The sequence below is a fragment of the Physeter macrocephalus genome, chromosome 5, assembly GCF_002837175.3.
Source record: "Physeter macrocephalus isolate SW-GA chromosome 5, ASM283717v5, whole genome shotgun sequence".
Classification (NCBI taxonomy): Eukaryota; Metazoa; Chordata; class Mammalia; order Artiodactyla; family Physeteridae; genus Physeter; species Physeter macrocephalus.
Window position 1 is genome coordinate 42046323 of NC_041218.1, and position 14587 is coordinate 42060909.

A 14587-nucleotide genomic window follows, 5' to 3' on the forward strand; every position below is an offset into this window, starting at 1 on the left:
TTGAAAGGGATGCAGGGAGAGAGAAAACGGTCTGAAAGGGAGATGATGGCATCAACCAGTGTCCTTTAGTGGTGTAATCACGCAGCCTGTGAGGAAAAACAGGGACAGTGTCACTAAAGGAGGGATGTTTAATGTAAAAAGGCACGTTCCTCCTTTTAAGCTGTGTGGATAAGAGCAATTCAGGGCTAAGAAGTGTTGTTGGAGAAAGGTTCTTTTCTCATATGATTGCTGATAACCTCCTCTCTATTACTCGAGCCCAATACTGGGATATATTTGTACAGAAAAGCTGAGAGCTTGCTCTCAGGAAACCCAGGGAACAGTGAGATAGATCTATTGATTTGTCAAGCCCGGGCAAACAGAAACAATTTCCTTGACTAGACTTAGTTGATGCAGATGGCAGTTTCCTTCACCCTTTAATACACCTCATCCTGGGCTTGGACGTGTTCCCAGGGGGATGTCACAGTCTCCCTGGAAGGGTCTGCACTTTTTCTCTAGGCATTTGAAAGAAAGAGGAGGTAAAACAGCACAGCAGGAGTCGAGAAAGCTTTTAGCACAAGGTGAGTGTGCCTGTCTCCGTTTAGTGCGTCCAGTCATCCACTGGTGCATCTGAAGTTTCTGTGGGGAAAGAAGGCAAAGAATATGCCAACCAATGCTGACTCTTTACACCTGGAGCGTGGGCTCCCCGTCTCTGTCCATTCCATTGAGACACTGGATTGTCAGGAAGCGCATGAAGATGCAGAGCCTAGCAGTTTGGAACCTAAGTGAACGGGAGCCTGATCACCCTGCTCCTTGCCTCTTTTTCCCCCGCACTCACTCTGACATCACTGATCTTACTGCTTTGAAGACAGGGAAGAGAAGAGCAGAGAACACCTCCCACCCATCCTGTACAAATACTCATTTCAATCTTCCCATTAAATGCCCCAAACATCTCTATCCTATGCAAGACGGAGTTCAGGGGAGAGGGTGTTTAGGACTGAGCACAGTACCACAAGCTTCCCATCTCTAACCTCTCCTTTCTGAAAACATTTCTGACAACCACAAATGGCTTGTAGTTCCCTGTTTCACCTGTTTTCCCCCTCCATGCCTTTATTTATGCTGTCCCCTCTACTGGAACGCCTTCCCTACTTCTTCATTGACTGGTGTTCATCAAATCCATTTCCTCTTCTTCCTGGCCACACAGGTAAGACTATATTTCCCAGCCTCCCTTGAGGTCAGCTGTAGCCATGTGACTGGGTTCTGGCCAATAGAATGTGAGCAGAAGTGAGGTGTGCCACTTCCAGGCCTGATCTATAAGAACCTCCCAGACAAGATCCTCCAAGCTCTTTCCCTTCTGCAGACTATTGCCAGGGACCACAGTACCTGGAGAACTGAGTGATAAAGGTGATGGGGACACAGGAAGGAAGCAACCTAGGTCCTTTAATCTCCACTTGGAGGAGAACCACCTGCTGATCATCAGAAACACCTATTTTGGAAAGTGAGGAATAGACTTTTATTATGTTCAGGGGTTGTTTCAGCAGCCAGTGTTACCATAACTAATAGGACTGACTTCTAATAATAGTCTCCCACCTCCTGAGGGTTATAACACAATTGTAACCCAGATATGAGCTGCTCAGATGTCCTCCAGCCAGCTTTTCTTAGCATGGGCTCCCTGGAATCCCAGCCTCCTGGCCTTCCTGGGTCCTCACTTGGACTCTTGGACTCTCCCTTGAGTTGCAAAGAGGCAAAACCTAAAGATTTAGACCAGTGGCTGGCAAACTATGACCCACAGAAGAGATCCAGCCCACTGCCTGTTTTTGTATAACCCACAAGCTAAGAATGGTGTTTACATGTTTTAATGGTTGGGAAAAACATACAAAGAAGAATAAGATTTCTTGACACAGGAAAATCATGTGAAATTCAAATTTCAATGTCTATAAATAAAATTGAACAGAAACACAGCCTACTCACCCCCTTATGTATTGTCTATGGCTGCTTTCACAGTATAGTGGCAGAGCTGAGTAGTTGCAATGGAGAACAAAGCCTACAATCTTCTTTCTTTCTTTCTCTTTCTTTCTTTCTTTCTTTCTTTCTTTCTTTCTTTCTTTCTCTCTTTCTCTCTTTCTTTCTCTCTTTCTCTCTCTCTGTCTCTCTCCCTTCCTCTCCCTCTCTCTCTCTCTCTCTCTCTTTCTTTCTTTCTTTCTTTCTTTCATCTTAGCTCTCCAACCAGGGATCCAACTCCGGCCCATGGCAGTGAAATTTCCAAGTCTTAACCACTGGACCTCCAGAGAATTCCCAAAGCCTACAATCTTGACTACCTGGCTCTTTACCGAAGACATTTGCCTGGCTTAGACCTTTCACAAGTAGGAAGGTCCCCATGGACACAACCCTCTGTCATTTGACTCTGCACCCTCAGCTTTGTCTTCTGCAATGATGCCTGTCTATACCTGCGTTTCCCAAACTCTTCTGCAAGACGGTAATAGGACAGAACACAAATGGTTCTTTAATCTAATGAATTAAATCCTGGGCTCTTTTTTTTTTTAATTTTTTAACATCTTTATTGGAGTATAATTGCTTTACATTGTTGTGTTAGTTTCTGCTGTATAACAAAGTGAATCAGCTATACATATACATATATCGCCATATTTCCTCCCACTTGCGTCTACCTCCCACCTTCCCTATCCTACCCCTCTAGGTGGTCACAAAGCACCGAGCTGATCTCCCTGTGCTATGCGGCTGCTTCCCACTAGCTATCTATTTTACATTTGGTAGCGTATATATGTCCATGCTACTCTCTAACCTCTTCCCAGCTTACTCTTCCCCCTTCCCATGTCCTCATGTCCATTCTCTACATCTGTGTCTTTATTCCTGTCCTGCCCCTAGGTTCTTCAGAACCACTTTTTTTTTTTAGATTCCATACATATCTGTATATGGTATTTTTTTTCTCTTTCTGACTTACTTCACTCTGTATGACAGACTCTAACACCCTCTCCAGCATTTATTGTTTGTAGATTTTTTGATGATGGCCATCCGACTGGTGTGAGGTGATACCTCATTGTAGTTTTGATTTGCATTTCTCTAATGATTAGTGATGTTGAGCATCCTTTCATGTGTTTGTTGGCAATTGGTTTATCTTCTTTGGAGAAATGTCTTCTTAGATCTTCTGCCCATTTTTGGATTGGGTTGTTTGTTTTTTTGATATTGAGCTGCATGAGCTGCTTGTATACTTTGGAGATTAATCATTTGTCAGTTGCTTCATTTGCAAATATTTTCTCCCATTCTGAGAGTTGTCTTTTCATCTTGTTTATGGTTTCCTTTGCTGTGCAAAAGCTTTTAAGTTTCATTAGGTCCCATTTGTTTATTTTTGTTTTTATTTCCATTTCTCTAGGAGGTGGGTCAAAAAGGATCTTGCTGTGATTTATGTCATAGAGTGTTCTGCTTATGTTTTCCTCTAAGAGTTTGATAGTGTCTGGCCTTACATTTAGGTCTTTAACCATTTTGAGTTTATTTTTGTGTATGTTGTTAGGGAGCGTTCTAATTTCATTCTTTTACATGTAGCTGTCCAGTTTTCCCAGCACCACTTATTGAAGAGGTTATCTTTTCTCCATTGGATAGTCTTGCCTCCTTTATCAAAGATAAGGTGACCATATGTGCGTGGGTTTATCTCTGGGCTTTCTATCCTGTTCCATTGATCTATATTTCTGTTTTTAATCCTGGGCTTTTTAAAAAGGATAAAATTATTTTGTTACTGGAAATGTTTTCAGCTCTTTAAATATGCTTTGTGGCCATTCAAATTGGGGATGATTACTCAAGCTTAACATTACTCAAGCTTGTTTCATCACTCAACAATTTTTTAAAGAATATCCATTATTCTTTAAAACTATGTTATGTTCCACATAACATAATTTTATCCATGCTACTCTATACCTTTACAAAATATCAAAAAATTGTCTTCTAAGTTGGAGCAAATAAATCCCCCTTCTTAGCAAATCCCCTTGGTCATTCACTCCCCTCTTCGGGCACAGAAAGTCACTGTGGTGATTGCTCATGCTGCCCCTTTCCTCACCACGGACATGCTCACTCTTTCTCTCCCTGATCTGTGATCTCATTCTCCTCCCCTACACACACATCACCCCCTCAAAGACATGGGAAGACAGGAATTTTCAAGCTGCAAGTTATAACCCAGCAGTGGGTCATAAAGTCGATTTAGAGGGTCAGTGACCAGCATTAAAAAAAATAATAAAAGAGGATATAAAATATCAGAGTGCATCTCAACAGTACTTGATGAAATTTTCTTACCTGTTCTGGGTCACAGCATAAAATGTATTTCTTCCTTTGGGTCATCGTTAAAAATGTTTGAAAGCCACTATGCTAAGGTGCAAACAAAATAAAAGAACACAGCAAAGCCTTATAGCTAACATTTGATTAACAGAAATGTTGTACATCTGTCCTACTATTAATTCTTCTCATGTGTTTCCATTTTAAATTGTAAACATAAAGCCCCAAGGACTGCGTCTTTTGAATAACCTCTGTATCTCCTACCCGTCACTGTCTGTGGGACTCACTTCCCTACAGAGGCTGCATAAATATTTGTTGTTGATAACGAAATGGAAGTAAAAGCTAATAGGGAAAACTCTTCGGTTTCTACAGCCACTGTCTGTTTAAAGGATGGAAAGTAACACTCTATGCCTTGTCCACTCCTGCATGGTCTTCCAGAGCCCCCTACACACAACATAATATGACCCAAGGGGCAATGCTTCTCCTTTCTTCTGCAGAAAATGCGCACACGGCTCTAAATTCTTCCCATGCTGCATCTTCCTACATTCCACTCTCAGCTCTGCCCTCTCTTCCTGGGCACCCTATGCTCCAGCCACTGTCTTCAGGAATCCTCCATGCATCTGCATGCAAAGCTTCTCCCTCCACGCTTTCCGCTTACTGAAATCCTTCTTACCCGTACAAGTCTTCATTGCATAGACCTCTGTGAAGACCCAACACACGGAGTTACTTGCATCCTTTTTTGTGATCCCACAGGACTTGTTCATGCATCTGAACAGCAACAATGGCACTGGATTCTAAGTTCTGATGTGCCTATGGCCTCCTCCTGCCCATTGGCTTCTCCAGGACACAGGCTGTATTTTAATTCATCTCTCAGTTGTCCATGACTGGCATGGCATAGCACAAAGTAGGTACCCAATAATGTTTTCAGTGTGAATGAAAAAGAAGAGATAGTATGAAATATCAAAGGGGTGCAAAGTTTACTTATGGGGTAGACCATATGGCTTCCTCCCACGACCAAGCCCTCTCTAGCACCTGAGAAAAAGCTTGCTTGCCCACAGGTTGCATAACCTTTAGAGCTGTTTGTGAGTGGATGAATGAAGAGCACATGGGTGCAGGCTTTCCAGGGATCTCAGGTAGAGAACTGTCACAGCTGCCCCTTCTACATGGACCAACCATGCTGAGATTTATAGTCAGGCCGTTCTACATGCAAGGGGGAAGTTTTAATTGCTTGTGAAGCTCTATGTGATCACAGACCCAATACAGCTAGTAGGGGGTGATTAATAACTTGTAGAATTAGCCCAAATGTGAGCTTTACAATAGCTGTGAATATTGGAAACTGCAGAATTAAGTAGCTTTTGTTCTGAATTTCCTGCAAGCTTTTCTGTTCAGAGACATCCCTCTAACACGCCCTGCTCCATCCGCTCACCCAACAACCCCCTTGCCTTTGTTTTCCCCCAGAGTTAGAACACTGTCTCTCTCACCCATCAGCAGCCACAGGATGACCTGCAGCTCCCTGCACTTGCTGTGTGGTAGTGGCGTTTCATGCCACTGCTGGTCAGAGCAATGCCTTCTCTAAGGACTGCCTAATTTCTCTGAGGCTGAAAGAGAGTTCACAATGAGTTGCTCCACCTGAGCCAAAGAAGTTGCTGAAGATTAAAAAGGGGTGAAAGCCACTTTTTGGATTCTACCAGAAAATCCACGCAGAACCATAGAAACACTTACCTTAGTGAGGAAAGCCACACAAACCCCAGAGTAGAAAAAGAAAAGAGACAAAGCACCTAGGAAGGTCCTGGCCCTCAGCCAGATGTAAAGGGAATGTCACTTGTGACCTTTATTCTCTTTGGGATCTGTGGGTTCCAAAGAAGCAGACTGAGATTATTAAAATTAGTTGTGAGGGGCTGGCACCAAGAACAGAGGTCAAAAGTCACCAAAGAGGAGAACACCCTACTAGCTGCAGGCTGACGATGAATTCATTTCAAGTAAACCCAACCCCGTGGGCAATTCACCATGTGTCAGGGACTGAATTCAGCTGGGGGCTCTGAAGGCCCATTATACTTGGGTGTTGCAGACAATGCAAAGATGATAACTCTACATAATGCTCATCATCTTCCTCCCAGGCATGCTTCCACCTGGTGGCCTTCACCTAGTTCAAGGCATCGCTCTCCACCTCACTTCTTGGGCTAGACGTCCCTCACGATCACATCCCTCATCTAGTCAGCAAAACCTGAAGACTTCACTCCCTAGATATTTTTAAATCCCTCCCGCTTCAGTAGAACCTCTGAGGTCCTTTGCATGAGCAGCTAGCCCTTAAGCGAGCTGGCCTGTGCCTGACTCTCCAGTCTCAGCTCTCTCAGACCCTCCTTCCTGCCTTGCACCCCATGCTTGGGGCTCTGCAGTGCTGACCTGTGATGCTTCATGAGAACTGCAACAGCAAACACAATCAGAAAGCAAAAGACAAACAGGGAACAGTGTCTGTAACATATATGAAAGTGCAATGGTTTCCATATATATAATATATATGTGTATATATATATATATATATAAAATATATAAACTGCTATTACAGATCAGTAAGAAATACATGAGCAGTCCAAAAAGATAAAGAATACATAAACAAGCATTTTTCAAAAGAAAAATATATGTAGAGAGAATAAACATAAGGGGAAAAGTCCCAACCTCAACAGAAACAAAAGAAATACAAATTAAAACAGTGACATATTTTCTGTCTTTGTTGGTGTAGTGAGGAGAGAATAAAGACCTATCCTATGCATCTGATGAAGCCCAACTGTCAAAGAATTTCTCATGGGAAACGTTGCTACCTGAAAAAGTCTTTAAAAAAATGTATATAACACTGACTAAGCAATTACTCTGGTATGATTTTATCCTAAGGAAATAATTAGTAGATTGAAAAATGTTTTCACTTTGAGGATGTATAACATAGTGTGGGTTTTAATAAAAAATATATGGAAATAATCCAAAGTTTCAACAATATGATATTTTTTAAGTAAATTCCATGCAATACGCTGTATGCATTATTTAAAATGGAAGTGTGGACACATAATTGTGGATATGAGACAAATGTTTATTGGTAAATGTAAAGGGAAAACAGTTTATAAAAATGTATGACAGTATTTTTTTATTTAAAAAATTTATAGGCATAAAATACCAGGGAGAGTATGTACCAAACTATAAATATTGATTATATCTAGAATAGAACTGGTGAGAAAATTGGTGGGGAAGCCTTTCTACATTTTTTTCATCTTTGAACAATAAAAATGATTTGCTTTTATAATAAAAAGTGGTTAAAAAATAACTCAAACAAAATTGCCAAACTTAATGTTATTTATTACTGAAGGCAAAGACTTGAGCAACTTAATTTTAAAAATAAAGCCAACAATTTACTTCAATCTAGAAGACATTTATTCATGTTCTATGAGCCAGGCATGGTTTTGTGCTTGGTGTAGGGAACATGGCATTAAAATGGTAATTCACACGGTTGCTTCAATAAACCTCATGAAATTCCAAATCAGGAAAATTCATTTGATTTATGAATCTTGACTACTGTGCCAAAGCTATTTTAGTGTTCATTAAGTTAGGTCATATAAAGAAAAAACATTTAAAAATTAAATGATACAGTTACACAAATATACATGTGTCAAAACTAACTGAACTGCACATTTAAGATCTGCACATTTTGCTGTGTGCAATCATACCTCTAAATGTGAAGGCAGAAAAATTAAAACATCCATAAAATGACACAAAATATTTTACATTTTTCATCTTGAATTTTGAATGGATCTCTGATATTGAATCAATTAAAAACCAAACACAGGAGTACTTCCACTTCTGGCTCTGATGGAGTAGAGAGAAAGCCCCTCTTTCTGGCCACCTCTCACTTTCTCCCCACACTTATCTTCTCCACCCCCTTCCCCCAAATTCTCAGACAGCCCAGTACTTATACTTTTATTTATGCAAGCTTCTTAGAAAAATGAATCATTTTGCATCATGAGAAACTTCTCAGGCTGACCTGAGAAGAACAAAGCAATCAAAATCACATTAAAATTATACCACGAGTTTTTCCATAAGACTCATTAAGGAGCCATGAGAAAACTAGTACCCCAACCTGTTGTGAAATCCCAGTCTAATGTTTAACCAATTTTCTGGCTTTGGATTATTTCCCCACCATTAATTTCATTTTCCTCACTGACAGTTTCACTTAATTTCTTCAAGGTGATATAATAAAAAAGTGAGATAAAATGTGCCCGTGGTCCTTTAGCCACCCACTAATGCTCTGTTACCTGACTTACCAGGAGAGTGCTGACTCGTGCTTTCCCAAGTCCATGGGTACCGGGCTCTCTTCTGCCCACTACCAATCCCCTCCTCCCGGCCATTCAATCTGCGCTCTAGAATCTGCTGAATTCAGTGGCGAGGGTACCAGGAAGGAGAGAGGCGCCTAGCCTCCTTATTCATACCTGGCCCCTCCCCTCTCCTCCCCTCCCATCCACAACATTGCTTTGGGAGTGGTTTTGCACTTGATCACCCTCTCTCCCAGCCACAGTTGATGGGTCTAGAGAAGGCAAATGAGTCCTTTTGTGGAGAATTGTAACTGAGTTGGAGAGAAACTTGGCTCTGCAACATGTAAACTCAGGTGCTCTTGGTGGCTTTCAGGGCTGAACCTGGGAAGGGAAGATAGTCCAAAGCCAAAGGGAAGAATGAAGGGGAGGCTCAGAGAAAAACAGCGAGGATACCGTTCTGGATTTCTTATAGTTCCCGGTCCTATGCCTTCCTAAGGCCCTGTGGCTTCTCTGCCCTTGGCATCCATGAGCTTCTGTAATACCCTTCCACTGAAATTTAGGTTTTGCTCAAGCTGGTTCCCACAGATTCCTGTAACTTATAACCAGAAGAGCCTAAGGAAGGTGCCAGGTTTCTGCAGCTCAGTTTCGTGGCCTCGGAGAGCCTCACTCCCTGTAAGAGGTGAGCACATTCCCTGCCCGCAGTAACTGCACTGTCCCCCTCAGAGAAGCCCCCCTGCTGCCTGAGCTGAGTTAGCCACCTTTTGGCTCTGTGCTCCCCGGCTCTCCTGGCATAATTCTTCCATGGTCTTTAGTCCTTCAGCCTGTGGTCACTCACAAGCCTGAACTAATTGATCTTATTCCAGGGCAAGGACTGGGTCCCCCTATTACAAACCCCTTCATTCTTGTTATCATTGCCGTGTTAACTGGGGTCAAAAATTGCACACACTGCCAGCTTTTGTGAACAAGATACAGCTTCCTTATTCTACTAATGATAGAATCTTCCTTTCATCCTGTGGGTAATGTGCATTGAGGTCACACTTTAAAGGTGCCAATGAGTAAAATCTCAGTCTCTGTGAGTTTCAATTATCTTTCTGGGGTGATCAGGTCTGTTGGATAAACACTCAACTTTCCAGATCCCCCTACCTTCTTCTCAAGATGGCATCTGGGTGTGAGGAAATGAGATTTCAGGGTGGTGGGAAAGAAACTGGGGAATTCTAATTCAGACCTCCTCCCTTGCAGACCTGCTGCATCCCACATTTTACTCTGCCACAGTCACCTCATGCAGCTGAGAGCTTCCTGTGATGGAGTCCTCTCACAGTCCCAAACAGCAAGCAAGGTGAAAACCTCCCTGGTCCCGACTGCCCCCACAATCTTTCTAACACCTAGGACCCTCAGTTTGGCTGGAGAGAGGGAAGTTGTATTATATATGTCTGACTTCTTGCTCACCTATCTCTGCTGTCCTTCTCCTCTACTTTGCTGGCTCAGGAGGCACAGGCTTCCCCTTCTCCTTTTTGTCTGACCTGAAACCCTCTTGTGTCATTTTCTTCTACTTACTAGGCCAGTAAATCTGGAGGCCTGGCTGCCCTAGGCAAAGGGTCCCTGGAAGGAGTTACATGCTAAATTCTCTAGGTTTCAATCAATATGAAAGCTGCAGGACAATTAAGAGTTAGAGATTACCAAAAATAAAAATAAAAACATGCTCAGCTAGTACTAACTGAATAAATGAATGCTGAAAGAATGGATGAATGAATTTCTACCAAACAACCTAAAGAAAGTATTGATATATCCAAACACTAGTACACTAGTAGAGATAAATAAAACTTTCACTGTGACTTTTGATATCAAGCATTATTCTGTCACACTTTGCAGCTAAAAATAATAGCAGTTTCATATAATATCTCATCTGGCAGTTGTAAGAATCAAGTAAAGAAGAAGGAGAGAAAGTACTGTGAAGCTCATTTTACAGAGGGAGAAACTGAGGTTCAGATTTGCATCAAGATGCACAAGCAACACAAGGTAAGCAGACTTCCAGTTAACTTTCTCTTCACCTGCCTAAGACATGGCACCATAGTAATTATTGACTGATATAAAATTACTTGTGAGGTGTATATCTAATAATACACAGCTAACTCTTGTTTATTTGAGGAATGCTTATCCAGAACATCAAACTATTCTGAACATAGATGACAAATTACAGAGGCTTTAGGGTCAAAATAGATGCCACAGTAAAACCTTTAAAGATCACATGGTCCCTGGGACTTCCCTGGTGGCACAGTGGTTAAGAATCCGCCTGTCAATGCAGGGGACACGGGTTCGAGCCCTGGTCCGGGAAGATCCCACATGTCACGGAGCAACTAAGCCTGTGTGCCACAACTACTGAGCCTGCACTCTAGAGCCCACGAGCCATAACTACTGAGCCCACGTGACACAGCTCCTGAAGCCTGCGTGCCTAGAGCCTGTGCTCTGCAACAAGAGAAGCCACCGCAATGAGAAGCCCACGCATCGCAGCAAAGAGTAGCCCCCGCTGGCCACAACTAGAGAAAGCCTGTGCACAGCAACAAAGACTGAACACAGTCAAAAAATAAAGATAAAATAAAATTTAAAAAAAAAGATCATGTGGTCCTTTGATAGATTGCCTTGAGCTCTCATTCAAAGCTTATTTCCTCTTTTCTTTAAAGTGAATCATAATTTGTTCGGTTTTCAGCCCACAAAAGAATGAAGGTATCAAATGAGAGCAAGGAAGCATGTACACTGTCTGTAAGAAGTGAGGGAGGAGACAAAAAGACTATGAGAAGCGCACACAAGAACTATGAAGGCATAGCCATCTAGAGTCAGCCAGTGAGGAGAAACAACCACATTCACTTGGGCGAACTCCAGGCACCTGTAGTCCAGATGTTTTAGGGGACAGAGCACAGGTGAGTTCCTCAGGAAGGCTGATCTTGCTTCTACTTTACCTTTCTTCTTTTTGAATGACATAGTCAATGATTGTATTAGTTCCCTATTGCTGCTGTAACAAATTACAACAAACGGTAGCTTAAAATAACACATATTTATTGTCTTACAGTTCTGGAGCTCAGAAATCCAAACTGAGTTTTGCAGTTTAAACTGAAAGTGTTGGCAGAGCTGCATTTCTTGTGAAGGTTCTTGGGGAGAATCTGTTTCCTTGCATTTCCAGCTTTTAGAGGCTGCTTGCATTTCTTGGTTTGTGACCCCTTCTTCATATCACTCCAACCTTTGCTTCCATTGTCACATCTCCTACTCTTAATTTGCCCTTCGGCCTCTCTCTTATAAGGACTCTCGTAATATGTTGGACCTATTCAGGTAGTCCAGAGTAATCTCCCTAGTTCAAGATCTCTAACTTAATCACATCTGCAAAATCTCTTTTGTCATGTAAGGTAACATATTCCCAGATTAGGACATGAACATCTTTGGAGGGCTATTATCCAGGCTACCACACTGAAAAATGAATTTCATAACCAATTCTAAATTAATATCACCATTTCATCCTCTGAATGTATTCCCTCATGGCAGGGAAAAGGGAGGCAGCCCAGTACCTGTTCTCCGAATGGCGAAGATAAGGTGTTCAGCAGATTTTACAAAAGGCAAAAAGAGGACTACAAACTGAAATAAAAGAGCTCGCTCAAATATGTAAAGTAAATATACAAAAGAACTTTGGCTTTACTGTTACAAACCGAAAAGAAGAAATGAAAGCCAGTCAGTATATGGCATCTGGAGTGGGGAATGATCAGCCCTTGGGCTGGGGTTTCCCACACATTGCCTCATGACAGCAGCCAGACACAGGGCTGATGTTGGCTCTGATGCTCTTGTTCAACAGTAAGTGCTTATATCATGATGCTAATATGGAAATAGGGGTGCCCCAAACTTTACACAATTTCTCAATCCAAGGGGATAAGTTTAAAGAGGAAAATGTCAGTTCATGGGTATTTGCCATCTGTGGAATACATAATAAGAAGTTGAGAAAAGTAAGATCTTCCAAAACATGAGCTCTTCACCTAGGATCCATGAACCCCCAGAAAATAAATAAATGGGTTTCAAGAATCCATGATGTTTTAAAATTCACATGTACAAATTAGTGTGTTTGTATATGTGCTTTTTTCCCAGGAAGCGGATCCATAGCTTTCATCAGATTCCCAAACGGGTCTGTGAGTCTATAAAATAGAAGATCTTTTATATCAGGTGATCAATAAGGAATAGAGAAAAGGCCTCATGTCATTAATTACTCATACAAGAAGTAGTTTCATTTTATCTGTGAAATGTACTTAAAAGTCAACATAGGAACCGATCTATGCAAACTCTAGAGCTCTGCCTCCGCACCCGCTCAAGGGCAGAGTTAATACAAAGAATGCCAGCTTCCTGCCCTGTGGAACTGGTAGGTTCGTGAGTTTCCCAAGGAGGGGCTTTCCATACAGCTGCTTGTTCTATCATGTGATTGAATAATGACAAAAAGCAAAAGTGATTTAGCTATATTTAAATAAACTGAAATGCCAGGTGGCACTTCGAGTCCACAGAATGTAAACTCAGAGAGGGTGGGAATCTTCGTGGGTTTTCTTAACTTGATGGCTACACCCTTGCCTGGCCATAAGGAGGTCAACAATAGGTGATCAAGAAATATGCATTGAATTAAAGAATCAATAAAGAGTTTTCTAGAACTCTATGAATACTGTGAGTCCAATTATATTAGGCTGATTTTTTTTTAACATCTTCATTGGAGTATAATTGCTTTACAATGGTGTGTTAGTTTCTGCTTTATAACGAAGTGAATCAGCTATACATATACATATAACCCCATATCTCCTCCCTCTTGTGTCTTCCTCCCACCCTCCCTATCCTACCCCTCTAGGTGGTCACAAAGCACTGAGCTGATCTCCCTGTGCTATGCGGCTGCTTCCCACTAGCTATTTTACATTTGGTAGTGTATATATGTCCATACCACTCTCTCAATTCGTCTGAGCTTACCCTTCCCATTCCCCGTGTCCTCAAGTCCATTCTCTACGTCTGCGTCTTTATTCCTGTCCTGCACCTAGGTTCTTCAGAACAATTTTTTTGTTTTACATTCCATGTATCTATGCTAGAATACAGTATTTGTTTTTCTCTTTCTTACTTCACTCTGTATGACAGTCTCTAGGTCCATCCACCTCATTACAAAATAACTCAATTTTGTTTCCTTTTATGGCTAAGTAATATTCCATTGTATACATGTGCCACATCTTCTTTATTCATTCATCTGTCGATGGACACTTAGGTTGCTTCCATGTCCTGGCTATTGTATATAGAGCTACAGAGAACATTGTACTACATGACACTTTTTTTTTTTTTTTTTAGTGGTATGCAGGCCTCTCACTGTTGTGGCCTCTCCCATTGAGGAGTACAGGCTCCAGACGCACAGGCTCAGCAGCCATGGCTCACGGGCCTAGCCGCTCCACGGCATGTGGGATCTTCCTGGACCGGGGCACGAACCCGTGTCCCCTGCATCGGCAGGCGGACTCTCAACCACTGTGCCACCAGGGAAGCCCTACAAGACTCTTTTTGAATTATGGTTTTCTCCGGGTATATGTCCAGTAGTGGGATTGCTGGGTGGTATGGTAGTTCTATTTTTAGTTTTTTAAGGAACCTCCATGCTGTTCTGCATAGTGGCTATATCAATTTACATTCCCACCAACAGTGTAAGATGGTTCCCTTTTCACCACACCCTCTCCAGCATTTACTGTCTGTAGAATTTTTGATGATGGCCATTCTGACTGGTGTGTGGTGATACCTCATTGTAGTTTTTATTTGCATTTCTCTAATGATTAATGATGTTGAGCATCCTTTCATGTGTTTGTTGGCAATTGGTATATCTTCTTTGGAGAAATGTCTATTTAGGTCTTCTGCCCATTCTTGGATTGGGTTGTTTGTTTTTTTAATATTGAGCTGCATGAGCTGTTTATATATTTGGGAGTTTAATCCTTCATCTGTTGATTCGTTTGCAAATATTTTCTCCCATTCTGAGGGTTGTCTTTTCATCTTGTTTATGGTTT

General features: G+C 41.8%; 2 long non-coding RNA genes across 3 annotated transcripts in view; both read left to right on the forward strand.

Annotated features, from left to right (window-relative positions):
- Positions 1 to 520: 520 nt before the first annotated feature.
- Positions 521 to 7115, forward strand: LOC114486293 (uncharacterized). 2 transcript variants are annotated; one of them, XR_003679788.1, is made up of 4 exons: positions 521 to 1180; positions 2195 to 2452; positions 5008 to 5158; positions 6995 to 7115. It is a non-coding gene; the product is annotated as an uncharacterized lncRNA (long non-coding RNA). The 2 variants fall into 2 exon arrangements; XR_003679787.2 differs by lacking the exon at positions 6995 to 7115 and having other exon boundaries at positions 5008 to 6684.
- Positions 7116 to 10419: 3304 nt separating this feature from the next.
- The window catches only part of LOC114486292 (uncharacterized), a 17015-nt gene continuing 12847 nt past the window's right edge, over positions 10420 to 14587 (forward strand). Inside the window, exons 1-2 of the long non-coding RNA XR_003679786.2 lie at positions 10420 to 10565; positions 11254 to 11464. This is a non-coding gene — a long non-coding RNA (uncharacterized lncRNA). The remainder of the gene's footprint in view (positions 10566 to 11253; positions 11465 to 14587) is intronic.